The 18,240-nt window shown below is 37.9% G+C and overlaps 2 pseudogenes across 2 annotated transcripts; both read left to right on the forward strand.

The window, feature by feature from the left end:
- The first annotated feature begins 3,898 nt into the window (after positions 1-3,898).
- Positions 3,899-6,230, forward strand: LOC148872832 (AAA-ATPase At4g30250 pseudogene; annotated as a pseudogene). The gene has a single exon (XR_016107797.1). The product of XR_016107797.1 is annotated as an AAA-ATPase At4g30250 pseudogene (transcript).
- A 6,927-nt stretch (positions 6,231-13,157) lies between these two features.
- Positions 13,158-15,251, forward strand: LOC148872833 (cytochrome P450 736A117-like; annotated as a pseudogene). The gene is made up of 2 exons (XR_016106826.1): positions 13,158-14,283; positions 14,478-15,251. The product of XR_016106826.1 is annotated as a cytochrome P450 736A117-like (transcript).
- The last annotated feature ends 2,989 nt before the right edge of the window (positions 15,252-18,240 follow it).

Below are 18,240 nucleotides of genomic sequence, written 5' to 3' on the forward strand. Positions count from 1 at the left end.
CTAGACCTGTTCACGGGTCAGGCTTTGGGTCAGGCCCATTAAAATTTTGACAAAAACTAAGCCTGAGCCCAGCCTATCAACATGTCTACTACTCACTCGTATAGTTTCTAAATTCTATCAGCGCCATGTTTCTATTTTTTGTGGTTGATTGAAATTTAGATGGACGATTCAAAGATATCAATTCTAGTGATTGATCTGATTTGGGTCGAGATCAACCAAGTTATCTTAGACTGCATTTGACATTCCTTATTTTAAGGATTTATTTTCTTTTTATTGTTAAAGTGCCTCTATAAACATTGAGTTTTTAATTGCAAAAATGAGATAAATCCTTAAAATAAAGAATGCCAAATGGAGCCTTAGAGAATTAATCAAGATGCCAAAGGGAATTGCCAATCTCTGATCAACCCAAAAAGAAAAGATACAGGCAAACATAACCTCCACCTGGAATCAAAGGTAAAAGGCTACTTTGAGCAAATCTCTGAATGGGTAAGCTTTGTTCATGTGCCATGTTAATTAGTGCAGAGACACGAGGAGTCTATAGGCTTTTTGTTTATGAGATTGCATTTCTTTGTGTGCCGAAATTCTAACTTTAACTTTTAACAGATAGCTCACGAGTGACAATGAGAATAACCCAAGCTGGGCCTGGGCGTTTTGCAAGCTTTTTCCTCACCAGCCCACCAAGTGGGCCAACTCTCTAACCCATCAAAAGCTGGCTCAAGCTCATGTAGCATTCAATTCCTCAGCACCACTCTTACCTCTTGATTCAAATTGGTTCCAATTTTCTAATTTATTTCTTGAGTCTTGAGGCTCTTGACTGACAGTTGTTAACTATATATACGAGGAACCAGCCCCAGTAGATCAAAGCCAGACTAGGTAAGTAGTCTTGGCCCGTTTTGGAAAATTGGCTAGGGCCGCCGGGTTGTACATTGCTAATCTGGCCAGGGCCCATTTAAAGCCTGGTGGCCCTGGTCCACTGTCATGACAAGTCTCAGAGCTAGTTATAACTAGGGGTGTCCACGGTTCGGTTAATTGAAATATGTCACTTTTTTTTGTAAACTGAATCGGTGGTACCAGTTTTTTTAAATTTTCAAACCAAAACCGAACCGGTACCACTGGTTAATTGGTCAACTGGTTTCGGTTTTTGATCGATTCGGTTCTTTGGTTTTTTGGTTTTTTATATTTATAATATATATTATACAAATATGTGCATAATATTATATTATAAATAATAAATGATATATAATATATTATAAATATTTGAAAAATATATAATATATTTATAAATAGATCATTATAAATATAATATAAGTATATATTTATTTTATATAATGAATATATATTTATATATAATACATAGAAAATATGTGACATATTAAAAATATATATACCGGTCGGTTCAGCTAACCATCCGTTTTTTATAGTTTAACCGAAAACCAAACCGGTCCTTCAGTTTTTTTAAAATCCCAAACTAAAACCGAACCGATTGATTTGGTTAATCGCATTTTGTGGTTCGATTTTCTTGATTTGGTTCAGTTTTTCGGTTTTTTATGGATGACCCTAATTATATAACATGAGACATGGACTGGGACTGGGACTGTGGTGGCTAGAGTAGTCCCTATCCTAGTGACCACGGATCACTAAAACGTAACAGTCTGACAAGTTTTGAATATTGCTAGGGCTACCAATGGGTTGGGAAAGGGTGGAATCAGAACCAACCTAACAACAAATATTAATCCCAGAAACGAACCAATAGATTAGGAATTGGAAATGAGCCATCGGTAATCAGTTCCGATCCATTTGATAGGCCCTAGGTATTGCAGGTCTAAGAATAGGATAAAATGGGTTCAACTTAAAACCTGAAACTGAAAGCCGAGTAGACCCAATACCATGAAGTTAGTTTAGTCTAATTGAGCATTGCATTGACGAAATCAGAGCCATTGGATTTTGACATTCTGCAAGCAATCTCTCTTTTATACTTTATTCTTGATTCCCAATCCCCTGTTAACATCTGCTTTCTCACATGGATGACCTTTCTCTAACCTCAAATTTGCAACTTCATTCTTTTGCAAGGCAAACATTTCTTCTCTTTCCAATTTGAAATGCAAATGGGAATAAATAATCAAAAAAAGGTGGGAAAAAAAGAGATAATGCGAGGTCAGTGGGTCTTAATTTTAATGTGCTCAAGGCCTTAACAGCCAGAAATATTTGCTTTTTCACTTTGTAAAGACAAAAATCATCATAAAAGGCAACCAACAAAAATTACTTTTAAAAGCAAGAACTCTGTACTAAGTAGTGAAAAAGATTTGGTAATTGATTGCTTAGGAACCCTACTTACAAATCAAAATATAATGTTAAGGTTGTTCGGTTGGTTTGGAAAACCAAACCGGTGATTTAAACCAGTTTTTGTCGGGTTAGTTGGAGCATGGACAAAAGCTTGAATTGATTGGACCATTGCAATTGGATAATTAAAAATCTTGGTCAAGAGAGCAAATATATAGGGGAAAATGTATGATAATAGGTGTATAGTTAGGGGCCATTTAGTTCGATTACCGTTTATTTAATGAATGTTTTGTATGAAATTTCTCTTGAAAAGCAAGAAAGTTGTTAAAAAAAAACATTTTTAACATTAAATAGCTAGACGCCACATAAGCTGAATAGTGAAAAAAGATTAAGCATTAGAGGAAACATAAAAAAGTTCCTTTTCCCTAATAAAGAGTTCTCACACAACTTGAGAAAAACGATATTTCTTTGATAAAAGGTTTAACCAAACAACATTTCAAATTTCATTGAGAGAAACCTTTTTTGTGGGGCTGAACTGATGCCCTTTTTTCAGATAAACGGCAATAGAACCAAAGACCATTTAGGAAATGAAAGACAATTTTGTCATAGAAAAGAAAAACAAGTTTTAATATTAAAAAAAAAAATTAGATAGTCTTCTACTTCTCTTTGGTTTTCTGAGATAATAGTGCAAAATTGGGACCAAATTTTGAAACTTTTAACAACCTTCTTCAAGCAAAAAATAATAACTGTTTTTTTGAAAACTGAAAACCCACGAATTGAATTCTTGGAACATTTTTGAGTTTTGTAGTATGTAATCATCTATGTAAAAAGGGAATCCAAATGCTCCCTCAAGTTTCCTTTAGTTGTGTTTGGTTTGAAGGAAAAAGTAAGAAAAGGAAGGGAAAGATAGGAAACCTTCACAAACCTTGTATATATTTCCTTACCTTTCCCTATCTTTTTCTTCAAACCAAATATAGCATTAATGAATCGTTTTTTACGGAAAAAAAAAACAAGGAATCTATTACATATGGATAAGGTCCAATCCAATCCTATGATACTTTGGACCATTTTGAATTGGCATTCAATATCTGAATCATCTAATTTGTTCAAATTAAATTTAATTTAGATTGATTGTAACCTAAATCTGGTCCATTGACACCTGTATTCTTAGCTTTTTATCAATGCACCAGATATTGGTTTAATCTAACCCAATCCAATGTAAATCCTTATGAATGTAGCAGGTCCAATAGAATTCAATAAATACTTTGGACCATTAACTCCAAGACATCCCAAGACAATTATTGAGTAAACCTGGATCCAAGCATATATAGCTCATACAAATAATTTTTAATTAATTTTGTTCCTGATAATATGATATCAAAATTTGCATTTCATAGTTTGATCCCATATGAAGTTGATAAATGTTCATTTGAATTCAGATATTAACAGATCAAATGTGGATATCTAAGCATCTAGCTAGCTATATTTGTTTCAAATCTGATCTGTTTTCCTACCCAAGAGAAATTAAAAAAAAAAAATGATCTGTTCGCAGTTCTATAGTTAGGGAATGATAATAAATCAATGAACACTCTCTTACTTCTAGAGCCCAAAATTTATAAAAGCAAAAGATAAAGCAACTGCACATACTCCCCCCAACCTCTACATCCATCCTCCTCCACCCACCACCACCACCCTCTCTCTCTCTCTCTGACGGTCCGGCGAATATTGTAAAAAGGGGATAAAAAAGGAATAAAAGGGTGAAAACGAGTCGATTCAGTTTCAGCTTTAATTTAGCTTTAGCTTTAATGCTTTTTGCCGGGCAAACACTGCTTATCAACAAGAGGGATGAATTTAATCTTCCTCAAGTACCCATCATCCTTTTCATCTTGTCTTGTTTGTGTGTGTGAGAGAAAGAGATTAGACGAGAAGAGGGAAGAAAACAAAGAAGGAAAGAAACAATGGAGATCTTATCACAGATGTGGTCGTTTCTGGGGCTTCTCACAGTCCTGCAGAACGTCTTGCCATCACAACTCCTCTCTCTCCTCCACTCATTCTACGAGTCCCTCCAAGATTTCTTCAGTCCTTACTCTTACTTCGAAATCCCTGAGTTTAACGGCCACTACGGAGTCGACGTCAACGATCTCTACCGCCATGTCAACCTCTATCTCAACTCCGTCGACCCTTTCGCCACCTGTCGTCGTCTCACTCTCACTCTCTCCAAGACCTCCAACCGAATCTCCTTCACCATTGCACCCAACCACACCGTCCATGATTCATTCAATGGCCACCGCGTCTCCTGGACCCACCACCTCGAGACCGTCCAAGACTCTATCGAAGAGAAACGCAGCTTCTCTCTCAAGCTCCCCAAGCGCCACCGTCGGACCCTCTTGCCGTCCTATCTTGAATTTGTCTCCACACGCGCCGAGGAGTTCGAGCGGGTCTCCCGCGAGCGTCGACTCTACACCAACAACGGCCACGGCTCATACGAGTCAGGATGGGTCTCCGTTCCGTTCCGCCACCCTTCCACGTTCGACACGCTCGCTCTTGAGCCCGAGTTGAAGGAACAGATAACCGAAGACTTAACAGCGTTTGCTAACGGGAGAGAGTTTTATCACAGAGTCGGACGGTCGTGGAAACGTGGGTACTTGCTGTACGGCCCACCCGGCTCCGGCAAATCAAGCTTGATTGCTGCCATGGCGAATTTCCTATGCTACGACGTTTACGACCTCGAGCTTACGAAGGTTTCGGATAATTCAGAGCTACGAGCATTGTTGATACAGACCACCAACCGTTCGATCATCGTGATCGAAGATATCGACTGTTCACTGGACCTTACCACCGACAGGCTTCTTAAAACGAAGAAATCATCGCCGTCGATCATGGAAAACGGTGACGGTGGCGAAGAGAACGGCCGGGTGACGCTTTCCGGCCTGCTTAACTTCACTGATGGGCTATGGTCGTGCTGTGGAGAGGAGAGGATTATCGTTTTCACTACCAACCATAGGGACAATGTCGACCCGGCGCTTGTTAGATGCGGGCGAATGGACGTGCACGTTAGACTTGGCACGTGCGGGATACATGCGTTCAAGGCACTAGCCATGAACTACCTCGGACTGGAGTGGCACGTGTTGTTCCACGTGGTAGAGAGCTGCATCAGGGCCGGTGGGGCCCTAACGCCAGCTCAGATCGGAGAGATCCTGCTGAGGAACAGGAGAGATACTGACGTGGCAATTAAAGCGGTTGTATCGGCTCTACAAGAGAGTATAAGTTTGAGGAGAGACCGGAATCTGAACCTGACGACGGAAGGACGTCCCCAGCCTCCGGAGGCTTTACCAGACTATGCGGCGAGGTCGCCGGAGAGCATCGACCGGATGTTGCTGGAATCGCCGGAAAACTGGGAATCTTCACCGCCGGGGAAAGTGAGAGTGAAGAGGAGGAAAGAGGGGTCCACTTGGGATAGAAAAGTCAAGTTTTTAATGCGGTTAAAATCGTTGACCAAATCGGACCCTGGAAGGAGTGGACCGCGAGCCTAAATTTTTGATCAAAGGATTTTCGATTCTCATTGGACATTGATTGGGTGAAGCGGATTACATGATACATGTGTTCCACAAAATTTCGATGCAAGAATGACTGGTCCAATATAGGCCCATCGCCTTAACAAAATACCCAAACCCAACACTAACGCCGTTAGTTAATACCTAAAATCTTTTAAATGAAGAACTTTTTGCTTTGGCTAAGTTTGTTTTCAAGGAATTTAATTTGCAATGATGCAAAAGCATGGGAATGCAGATGAGCTAAATGTAAATTCTGATATGTAGAGTGCAAAACCTAATATTCTGTATGGATTTACCTGTACATATTTGTATTCTTTTCAAACTGAGTCTTAATTATTAACTGTATTTTTAAGTACAAATTAAAGGCAATTTTCATTCAACTTCAAGAAGATACACTTTGCTTCTCCTATTGAGTAGTGTTCAAAAGAAGAGTAGAGACACAAACCACCTTGTGAGCAGCGACGTGGAACAAAGAATACTGGGAGATAAAAGAAAAATATTGTTGAAATGGTCCACATTCAACGTGGTTTTCAGCTTAACTGGTATTTAGAGTCTAACAGTTATAGACTGTGGGGGCTCTGGTATGATGTGTTTGATGGGCAATAGCTTGTGCTTGTTTGATTTTGAATAACGCCGGTTGTTGGAAGAAATGTTGTTCATTGAGACCCAAGTCTCATTAAGATAGGGGGTTTGGTTCGGTACAAGTTATTTTATCAATCAAATCGATCTGGTGAAGGTGAAAAATTAATCACCCGAAACTGACCGATCGTTATCAGTTTGGATTTATATGAAGTGTAACTTAATTCAAAGTGCTACTTTAGTCTCAATGTTGATGTCAATCTCTTATGAGGTGTAATACACCAAATACACACTAAATCTATCCTACAGACACGCACTAAAATCTTCAGTAACATTATGATCTAGATACCTAAGTTTACACCTACTTAAATATATTCTTGTACCTATATGTCTGTCATTCACATGTGAAGAATATATTCAGGAATGTGTTCAACCACACAAAACATAAGTAGGTAAACAAATGAACATGAGAATGTTAGTTATTCAAAAAAAGAAGCTATTATACCTATGATTATCAAAAAAAAAAAAAGTGTTATACCTGTGACTAACAACTATTAGTATCAATATAACTGCTATACATGGAATTATCAACTAATCAAAATAAATAAAAGAAGCTACCAGAGGAGTCATGTTTAAGAGTTTGAAAGCATGGGACTGTCCACCAGTCCATAATAAGTGTTGGACATGTCCTTAAAAAAATAAAGAGTTTCAAAGAGTACCTAAAGTTGATAAGCAACAACTGTCCTTGGGTTAGGAGAAATGTTTGGAGGAGTCATGTTTGTCTCATTTGTAGCTAGCCTCTAAACTGTAAAAAGAGAAATAGTTGACTTACATAGGTTGATCCGGAAGAGGAGCTGATATCTCTTGTACATGGGGATGGATTTTGACTGATTGGGATTAGAGTTGACTTGTTGCATGGAGGAACTTATATGGGATGTCTTCCTCTGTTTTCCCCTTCCTTCATTGGATGGAATTATAGCCCTACCTCTAGTTGCAACCCCAAACCTCCCATGAGTATCCCCATAATAAGATCCCACTTCATGTATTCCGTTGATTTGTTGAAGTTGCACCCACCCCTCCTTTGAGATAATACTTTTTGCCTTACCATGTAGACTAATAAAGGTTGATCAAGTGCAAGCCTTTGCAATATGTATTAATTAGTTATACCTCACTTTCCCTTAATATATCAAATTCATATTGTTACTAATTGCACAAACTCAACTATGCTCTTGCATTTGTTGTAGGGGGAACGGAACAATAATTCCTTTTATTATGAGCATACCCATCGCACAATCAATACCTCATTGTCCTATGTCGGAATGGGGTACGTGATGATGTGCCTACTTCACCCTCCTCCCTTTTCCTATTGATTAGTGGTTGACCAAATCTCTTCACCAATGGAAGTTTGATTTGGTGACCCTAGACTTGCGGCCAGGCTTCTCACTTGGTATAACACGCACAAAGTGGCTACACCTTCGTGTAAGTTTCTTAATGGAATGCTTTGTCACACAAGCCCCTTAGTTCTACCCTAGTGAATGTTAACACAGCTAGTGCATGTCCACATGGGATGCCACTGACATCCTATACTTTACGTGTGCATGTTCTAGCATCTATTCTTGTCACATTGTCTGCCAAATCACTCCCTAAAGTTGGATACTCATAGGGCTCTGACCATATAACCCTTAAATTTCTAGTATACATAGATAACCATGATTAGACTAACACGCATTAACCATTCAAAACAACCAAACAATTAAAAAAACAAGGAATTGGATATTAACTAGCTTATTTTCTTCTTCTATCAATGATACTATGTAGTCTGTACCCTTAGCAATAGCTCACCATTAAATATGTTGGCCCTCTCAAACCTTTCAGTAATCATCTCCATCCATCTCTTGTGAATGTCTTTCAACATCTGAACAATTGGCTTTGTCTTGGATTTCCTAATCCATGAGTTGAATGATTCGGTCCAATTATTGGTTAAATCATCTAGCTTAACTATTGGATCAAAACCATGCTTGGACCATGTTTCCCAAGAGACTTACTAAGCCCATCATAAGCATCCTTCAACACAACCTCCATGTGATGATTGAAATCAAACTATGTGCATGCCCTCTCAGTAGCCTAAACAACATCTGCCACTGCTTTGCTCTTGAGTATCTTCTTAAAATCACTAGGCAAGTGCCTCAAGCAGAACTGATGGTTAGCCCTAGGCGTGCAAGCAGGAACACCATCAACTATCCCCTATTAGCAAACCAACAAGTGGTTAGTATTAGGCTTATATAGTACAAAAGTAATAAGTCAAAAGAAACGATGCTATAAGTATATAGAATGTTCAATCATGAAACAATGAATTGTTAGATACACAAACATGTGATTCAATAATCTAGAGGAAATCAATGTTACAACTATATATTATATACCTTCTATCTGATAGACATAAAATTCCACCCATGTGAATCTTCAATACCGAAAGCAGCTCTAGGATTTGTTAGGAACCATAGCTAACTTTCCTTGTTCTCAACCTCCATAGCAAAATATGCTATAGGGAATATACCATTATTCCCATTAAGGTTATTGGCTGATAGAATTACCCTTCCAATTACACCTATCTCCTTGTGACAACCATCTAAACCAACAAGCTTCTTACAACCCTCCAAGAATCCCATATTTGGTCCTTCTAGACAAATGAGCACTCTCTTAAAAGTTCTAACTGAGTCTCCTTCTGAAGCAAGTGGGGCTTGTAACTTTACAATTGACCATGGGTTGCTAGACAACAAAACTATACAATACTGAATCAGTCAGGTGTATGACTCATTCAAATACCCTCTAATCCTGTCAATGGCCTTTAACATTGTCCTATGAATTTTCTTCTAGTGTACCTCGATTCCTAATACTCTTTTGATCTTATCCCCAAGTGCATGAACGGATATGTTTGGATCCATATGTAAACATTCCTCTATCTTTGCTAAAGAGCCAAGTGTCGGTTGCCTATCTATTGGTTGTAACCCGAAGGCAAGCATGAGTGTCATCAAGAGTTTCACTAAAAAACTACCTCTATCATGGCTAAGAGATGCATGTTTGCACCCCTCATCAGCACAAATTTCTGTCAACCTACATTTTTCATTCTCATAATTTGAATGCCTTCAATTACAAAATGTTGCCTTAATGCCTATCTAAATTCCTTATAATTCACAAATTCCATTTCCAATTGAAATCTTGGACACTCAAAGTTAAATTCGTTATCATTCTCCTTATTCACCCTTCTCATCTTCTCATCACTTGAGCTAATTGGATTCTCATAATCACTAAAAGGTTCATAACTAGATAACAGATCATTGGCATTACTACCATACACCCAACATCAATGTCTTCACTACCAATCCCACCACCATGATCATCCTCTTCTCCATCTTCTTCAACTTCAGATCTTTCACCTAAAAATTAATGATCTTCATCCAAAAGTTCATCTTCATATTCCCCTACATACTCTTTATCTAAATCATCTTCCTCTTCATAAGAATCATCCCCCTCCACCTTATATCCAGCTTCATCAACTTCCTTACCATGATCACTCAAATCTACAACTTCTACTTCTTCTCTAATAGCTTGTTGAACTAGATTAATACTTCTAATTTCAGCATAAGTGACAGAATAAAATCTCATGCAAGCTCCCATGAATGGCAAACATTGCCAACATGTCATTTTCGTTATTCAAATCCCCATCTACCTCCCAACCTAATATTTTGTATTTAACAGTGACAATGCTACTAGTAGGTATGGAAACTAACCAATAGAGGTCAATAATAATGTCAAGGTAGTACATTATATCATTATCAACATTGTCTATATAGCCTACCTGACCATTCACATATTCCACTTGTTTGTCCTCCACTCTCCACCAAAATTTACAATAAACATGTACCTGCCACCATCCACCCCTGCAAACGAACCACAAATTCAACCATAAATAAGGCTAATGACTTGATGCTGTGCAACTAAATTACATGCAAAAGTTAGATGGCATGGGGTGTAACTAAATTACATGGAAAAGTTATATGACATGAAATGCATACAAATTACATGAGGTGCAACTAAATTACATGGGAGAGTTATATGACATGAAGTGCATATAAGTTACATTGGGGGCTTTGAGAGCTCATGGAAACATGAAATGCTTAGAATAGGGTTTCACTTAGAGCTCTTATACATCCCAATGCTAGATGGATGTAACCCAACAGTCATCAAATCATCAAATCCCAAATTTATCCTAAATCAAATATATAATTTAAAGGACCCCTATAGGCCATTTCTTATCCATGAATAAATTAAATAAGTTCAGCTAGCAAAATGATATATACTGTGTGATTGTTAAATGTTAGTACTTCATCACCCATTGTGTGATTACTATGTTGATAATGAAGTCTACCAACAATTGGGTTTGGAAAATGCTAAGGCAAGAGTAAATGAAGAATAGGAACTCTTCATCCTTGTTTGGTGCATTGGCATGGATTTTGGGCCTAATCATGGGTGTTAGGCCACCATATGCCATTTAGGGATAACATGGAACACATGGTCACCTACTCAAAACAATCTAGCCTAAGGCCACCATATACCATTTAGGAATTACGTCGAGCACCTCCCCTTACCTAAAGGTCCCATATGCGCACACATGTCCTTGACTATTGGGATGAGGTCCAAACATAGGGTCCAACAACCATTGCAGTTGTGCATTGGACTAGTTGTTGGGACTACATCTGATCTTTCCCTATAGCCATTAAATTAGGATATTAAAGTGGTTGAACGTGGCAGACAATGCCACAATTATCCATTCGAGACCAATCCCCCACAAAAGCAACAAAAGAAAGGAAGACAAGAGAAAAAACAAAAGATGACATACTCTGTGCAAACCTCAATACTTAAAGAGCCATCTTTTGAATAAAAAAGTATTTTGCCTCTAATTCCATTGAAAAACAACGAAAAAGGGGAAAAGTTTAGGGTCTTAGCGCCAACACGACTTTTGAAACTGAAATAGGGTTTTACATTGCTTACATGTAATCAAGAACATCACCTTTCAACGATGCACAACTGTTAGACATCGTAGCATGTCTAACCCCTTTCAGTTAAGAAATCGTGGGTGGGTTTGGGGTATCAGTTGGACGATGAGAGGTGGTGGTGTTCATAGTAGCCAAAATGAATCGCCTAACCCCTTTCGGATGACTTTAATTGAAAAGGTAAGATGGTCATTTAAAATTTCTATGATTTTAATATTTTTTCATTAATTTAATCCAAAGGTAAATTTGGCATTTTCTCTTTTTTCGTCGTGATTTACTGGCAATGTCAATTGTCAAAAAAACTGAAGGGTATTTTAAGGGAATATGTAAAGAGTAAGGGTATAGCAAGTCTATTTCCTAAATTTCAGGGGTAGTTTAAGAGAATTCCCCTAAATAAAAATGGGGCCATACTAGTATACAAAAACGTTGTACAATTTATGCCAAGGGAGAAACCTCAGTCTCCACATTTGGACCGTGTCATAAAGTGGCATACATGCCAATAGAAAGGGGCCTATGTGGTTACAGTTTATTCTTGAACCATACAAAATGAACAAGGTCTCGTATTTGCAACTCTGAATTTCCTGCACTCAGTTTGGTGTGCCGGGATGCACTTCTAATTAGATTAGCCAGTTTGAGAATGCTTATTGAATAAGTTCTTAAAAACAAGTGTTTTTTTTTTTTTCAATACACACTTATTCGCATTTGGCATCTAGCTTTTTCAAGTGCTTATTATTTCATATTGGGCATTTGGTGATCTTTTTCTTCAATAAGCACTTATTTTTTCAAAATGACAAACCAAGTATCAGCTCAGAAATGAAAAATGATGGAGGAGAATGGCTCTGCCACTGGTATGGGCTGAAAAACAATGGAGGAGAAGACCAATTCTGCTGCTGGTATGGTGAGAAGACAATGGAGGAGAAGAATGGAATCAAACATTGAGAAAAAAGAAAAAAAACAAACCTAGTGGGTTGATCATTCAGGGATGAAAAAATGAAAGAAAAAAGGAAATGAGAATGCACACTACCTGGTTAACCGAAAAGGCGAAGATGTTTCACTAGTTGGAGATGACAGTAGAGAAGAAAACATAGAATGCCCAAACCCCTATGTTTTTTGCATTCGAAGGGCACAACTGGTATTTTAAAAACTAATTGGAGACAATCTTGAGAGAAAATTTTGAATAAATGCTTATCGCATAAGCACTTAAAAAAACTGAAATTTTGGGCTTATCCAATAATGCCAATAAGTGCTTAATGGTGTGATCCCGCCCCAAAATAAGTGCTTATTCAACAAGCACTTATTTACATTTGGAAAGTAAGCCCAAATAAGTGTTTTAATTCCTTTATCGCATGTCTTGGCCAGACATGTCAATTTAAAAATACTTATACTACCCCTATTTGAAGAAGTGATTTTTCACCGAACCTTCATGAATGCTTATTGGAATAAGCAATTATTTTTCAAAGAATCACTCCCAAACTTATCCTATAAAAGTTAAGACACGTAATAGTTTACGTAGGCATCCCAACTCACGTGTGTGGGAATATTAAATGGTACCCCCTTATGTTTCAATATATTTATTGTAACTTAAAAAGAAAAAGAAATTTGGATAGATGAAACTCAGTTTCAGAGTTTCAGAGTTAGGAGAGGTCAAATGAACTAAAGAGCACGTAGAGATGCTATTGTGGTTGTCACTGGTCCACGCGGTTTCTAACAATTTGGACTTTTCACCCATCACAAATTGGTCAAGTAAGTTAGACGGGGATCGATGAGTTTATCAACTTTGAACGGAAATAGTCCTGTTCAAAGTTCAAACCTTCACGCCGGGGCCGGCCGGATTATCTGATCACAGTGAACTCTCCGTTAAACCGGAAAAAAAATTCAGAGAAATGTTTCCTCGGATGCAATGGTTGGAGGACCGACAAGGCCTCTTAGTTGGTCCCTTTCTTTCATACTCTCTGATCTTCTTCTTGTCCTTCTTTCTGTTCAGTTTGGGTTACAGAAGTCGAACCAACAAAAACAAGCTACCACCTTCTCCGTTCAGGCTTCCAATTATAGGCAACCTCCACCAACTGGGTTCGTGCCTGCACCGTGATCTTCACTCACTCGCACAACGCCATGGCGCGCTCATGCTACTTCATCTGGGAAACTCACCAGCCCTCGTGGTGTCGTCGGCTGACAGAGCTCGAGAAATCATGCAAACACATGACCTCATCTTCTCCAGCAGACCCCAAACGAGCAACGCTAGGCGCCTTCTGTACAATAACAAGGATGTGGCAACTGCACCTTACGGCGAGTACTGGCGTCAGGTTCGTAGAATCTGCGTTCTCCAGCTTCTTAGCGTGAAGAAGGTGCGATCATTTCGATCGGTGAGAGAGGAAGAGACAGCGCTTTTAATGGAAAACATCCAACACTCCTGTTCTTCCTCAGCTGCTTCGTCTGCTTTGGTCAACCTGAGCGACGCGTTGGTTTCTGTCACGAACGATGTAATCTGTAGGGTTGCTTTGGGGAGAAAATACAGTGGCACGGAACGGAAGAAGTTTAAGCAGATGTTGAGAGAACTACTGGATCTACTGGGAGATATCAGGGTGGGGGACTTCATCCCGTGGCTTGCTTGGGTGGATTATGTTAGTGGAATGAAGAGCAGAGTAGAGAAGAACTTCAGGGAAATAGATGCTTTTCTAGAGAAGGTAATCGAAGACCATATTCATGGCGATCATGGAGGTAGTGAACAAGACTTGGTAGACGTTTTACTTGCGACCGCAAAGGATGGCAGCATTGGTATTCCTCTTGAGAGAGACAGCATCAAAGCTATCATATTGGTAAGTAAAATAATCAAAAAACTCTTGCTTCCTTTTTTGCTTCTCTGTAAATTTTTTTGTTAATCTCTTAGTTAATTTCTATCAAACCAAACACAGCACAACACTTTCAATAATAGGGAGTTCAACCCACCATTAATGTAGTGTCAGCATAAATTACATTCGTTATCTTTTTTCTTGGTTTTTTTCCCTTGTAGGACATGTTTAGTGCAGGAACCGACACTACACATACAGCCATGGAATGGGCAATGGCAGAGCTATTAAGACACCCAGAAAGAAGTAGAGAAAATGCAATACTTGAAGTTGGTTATAAAGGAGACCCTAAGATTACATCCTCCAATTCCTTTGTTGGTACCAAGAGAATCAACCCACGATGTCAAGATAGAAGGATACAACATTCCAGCCAAAACAAGGGTGATCATCAATGCTTGGGCAATTGGAAGAGATCCTGCATCATGGGAAGAACCAGAGAAATTTCAACCAAAGAGGTTCCTGATCACCTCTGCAGGTAATAACCTAATTGACTTCAAAGGAAATGATTTCCAGTTGATTCCATTTGGAGCAGGCAGGAGGGGATGCCCAGGAATTCAATTTGCAATTGCAGTCAATGAACTTGTACTGGCCAACCTTCTCTACAAGTTTGACTGGAAATTGCAAGGTGGAGAGGATTTAGACATGACAGAGAGCACGGGGGCCACAGTTCGAAAGAAGCATCCACTCGCTGCAATTGCAGCTCCTCATTATTAATGACAAGCTAAGAGTACACTTTTGCTTCTCATTTTTAGGCTTTTAGCCTTGGGTTAATTAAAACTGTCAGTCATGGCCTTCCATGTATTGGTCTGCCCTACCTTGATGTGTGTGTTATGTATCTCTGTTTGTCTTAGTATGTGTCTATGAGAGAGAAAAAGAGAGGACTGTTTCTCTATATATATCTTATTATATATATAATAGTGTCAATGGGCCTTATTATATTTTGACTTATTTCATCTCATTAAATCTGATATTTAAAGCAATTTTCTTCTCACTGTTGAATCCGCTAGTTTCTAATAAAAATTGATCACTAATTAAATCTATAATCCAAAATTTTGTATTTATAATAAGACTGTTTCTTAAAACCAGCAAAGAAATGAAATCATTTTCTCATCTAAGTGGCAAGTTATCAGTTTCAAGTTCCAACACCCAAATCAAAAGAGTCAATTCATGATATCATAATTAAAAAATAGATAAAAAATTCAAAAATTAAAAATATTTATATATTATATATTCCACATATTAAACAAGAATGAATAATCAGAATCATGTTTATTTATACTAATGGAATACAAAATGATGTACCTGGGAGAGGAAAAGGGGGTTCAACTGAGATAAGAAAGTCAAGTACTTTCTCATGTAAAATAGTTTGCCAAACCGACTCGGGAAGGAGAGGTGTTTAAGCAATTAAGCTTGAACTGTTATGTTAAATTTGGATTCTTTTTTATGAGGGCTGTGAGATTCAACTTTTCATTTGTTCATCATACTAATTATGATGATGTTTGGTTCTCTGTCATTTATTTGAAAAATAGCATTATTTCATTGCTACATAAGTATTTATTCCAAAATATTGTTTGATAAATCATTTATCAAATAAACGTTTCTCGATTTATGTTAAAGTCAATTATTGAGGAAAACCTCTTTTTAATGTTTTCTCTGATAGGAAAGCATTTTTTTACTGTTTAGCTTATGTGGTGCCTAATAGAGTCTAATGAGTTTTTACGGGTGATCCACAAATGTCGATCCAAGCAAAATTAGATCCATTGCATACCCATGGGCTTAACAAAAGTCAAGAAAATGTCCAACCTAGAACCAACGCACGGTTACCTAATACCTAAAATCTTCTCTTTTTTTTTTGGAGAGAGAGAGAGAGAGAGAATATTTCACATTTTGCTTTATTTATTAACTGTATATAAGAAATAACATCTAGATTTAAGTTCTATTTAATATGGATTCAACTATAATACTAGAAAAACTTATAACCCATCATGCAAGATCATAAAAGTGGTGATCAATCAGAAGGTTTTTCAATGCACAGCTATAAGTGTTGTGAATAACTTATAACCGCATATCAAGAACATGTCAAAGTATGCTTTCAATATTCATGGAGAGATATTTTCAATGCACAGCTGTAAGTGTTGTGAATTGGGTGTGAGGACCATTTGCTGAGAACAAAATCCCGATTAATGAATATGGTAGGTATGGCACTACAAAAAAAAAAAGGTCTAGAGCTGCTACAATGAAGCTGTGGACATAAAAAATCATGGCTAAAGCATGGGATATTGCATGGACATGAAATTTTCGTAGCTAAAATTGATCTTTAGCTACAACCAATTCGTCTGTAGCTAAAAGTTTTTTATAGCCACGGAATAAATGCATATAATAGAGTACAGATCTGTATATCTAGCAATAGCAGGCAAGGTTTTAAAAACTGGCCCAGAAATGGAACCATTCTGGCCACCATTTTTGGGCCAATGGTTTGACCATCTGATTCGAAAAGATGACCAATTCCAATGAAAAAGTAAAAATAAAAAATAAAATAAAATAAAATAAAAGCCAAAATCATTGAAGGGATCAACATTTTGACTGCTCAGGTCAACAGGTCGTTAACAAATTCAACGGTTTTTGGACAGAAATCAAGTTTGGGGTAAAACAAAACCAATTGCCTGGACGTCCAAATCAATGGTGGTTTGAAAACATTCATAGCGGTTCCGTTTTTCATTCCGTTACCGGAGGAGTCACTTAGCTTCACAGAGCTTGTTTAATTTCCTCTGCTAAGCAAATAATGAAGGTAAGCAAGGAATGATGACCACGATCGTGATCGTCAATTAATTTCTATGGAAGCTTTAGAAACCTCTCAGCTGGCTTATCCAGGTTCTTGTTTGTTGTGTCTATTTTGTAATATTTAGTGCAGTTAGAATGATCCATTTCAGACAATCTTTGTTCCTTCTTACCTAAATTTAAGCATTTGAATGATCTGAAATGAAAGTAACTGATAATTAGTCAGAGTGAACCAACTATTTCAATGTGGTTGAGCGACACTGCAGAGAAACCAAACTTGGAAATGTATTGGGCGCTGGGACACAGACCATGGGCCTCCATAAACTGCTACCCATGACCCATCATCAGTTTTGGGCATCACGAGTAGAACAACTTTTTTAATTTGTATGAACTATGAACTGATATTTTTCAAGTTGGACCCATCTGATGGTGAATTCCAATATTGGAAACATGTGTCCAAAACAACACCCATCTACGCGTCCTGTGTAGCCAGAGCCAGATTTGGTGTTCTAGCCTTCTAGACCTTCCGCATTAGGCACTTAAAAATTTTTCATGATTTTTTAATCATGGGGACATGGGCAGTGAGTTGCTTCCAGACTTGTAATTTTAAATATTAAACCTGGAAATTTAGAATCCGGACCTGTTCCTTACACCGACCTCACAGCATGTTATGACCATACATTACATTCGAAATATCTGAGGTACTTGTATTTATTATCTCCTCAATACACGGTGGAAATGTGAATATAACGTCGGTGTCACTAACAAGCAGATACCATTTCGGAAATTTATGGATCAGGTCAGGCCAAGCTTGGCGAAAAATGATCACCCCTAATTTGGCACTGTAGTCTCTCAATGAATATTGGATCAAGGATTAGAGTTTGAAATGTTTTTAAATACATGCAGAATGGCCTAGTTATCAGCTAATATAAGCATATGTACAGATACATTAACCATGCAGATTATGGCATCTATGATCTCCCATCCCATGAGCAACTGATCTCTTAGGAACAATAAGAATGTCTCTATTTTCTTGTCTGCATAAATATTTCTTAAATTCAGCTTTACAAGAACTCTGAAAAACAGAACTTAATGTCCTTTTTAGTTCACCCTATAAGTTAATTGAGAGTTTGAGGACGGGCTACAGGC

The sequence above is a fragment of the Nelumbo lutea genome, chromosome 2, assembly GCF_056320005.1.
Source record: "Nelumbo lutea isolate HS-2025 chromosome 2, American lotus-T2T, whole genome shotgun sequence".
Taxonomy (NCBI): Eukaryota; Viridiplantae; Streptophyta; class Magnoliopsida; order Proteales; family Nelumbonaceae; genus Nelumbo; species Nelumbo lutea.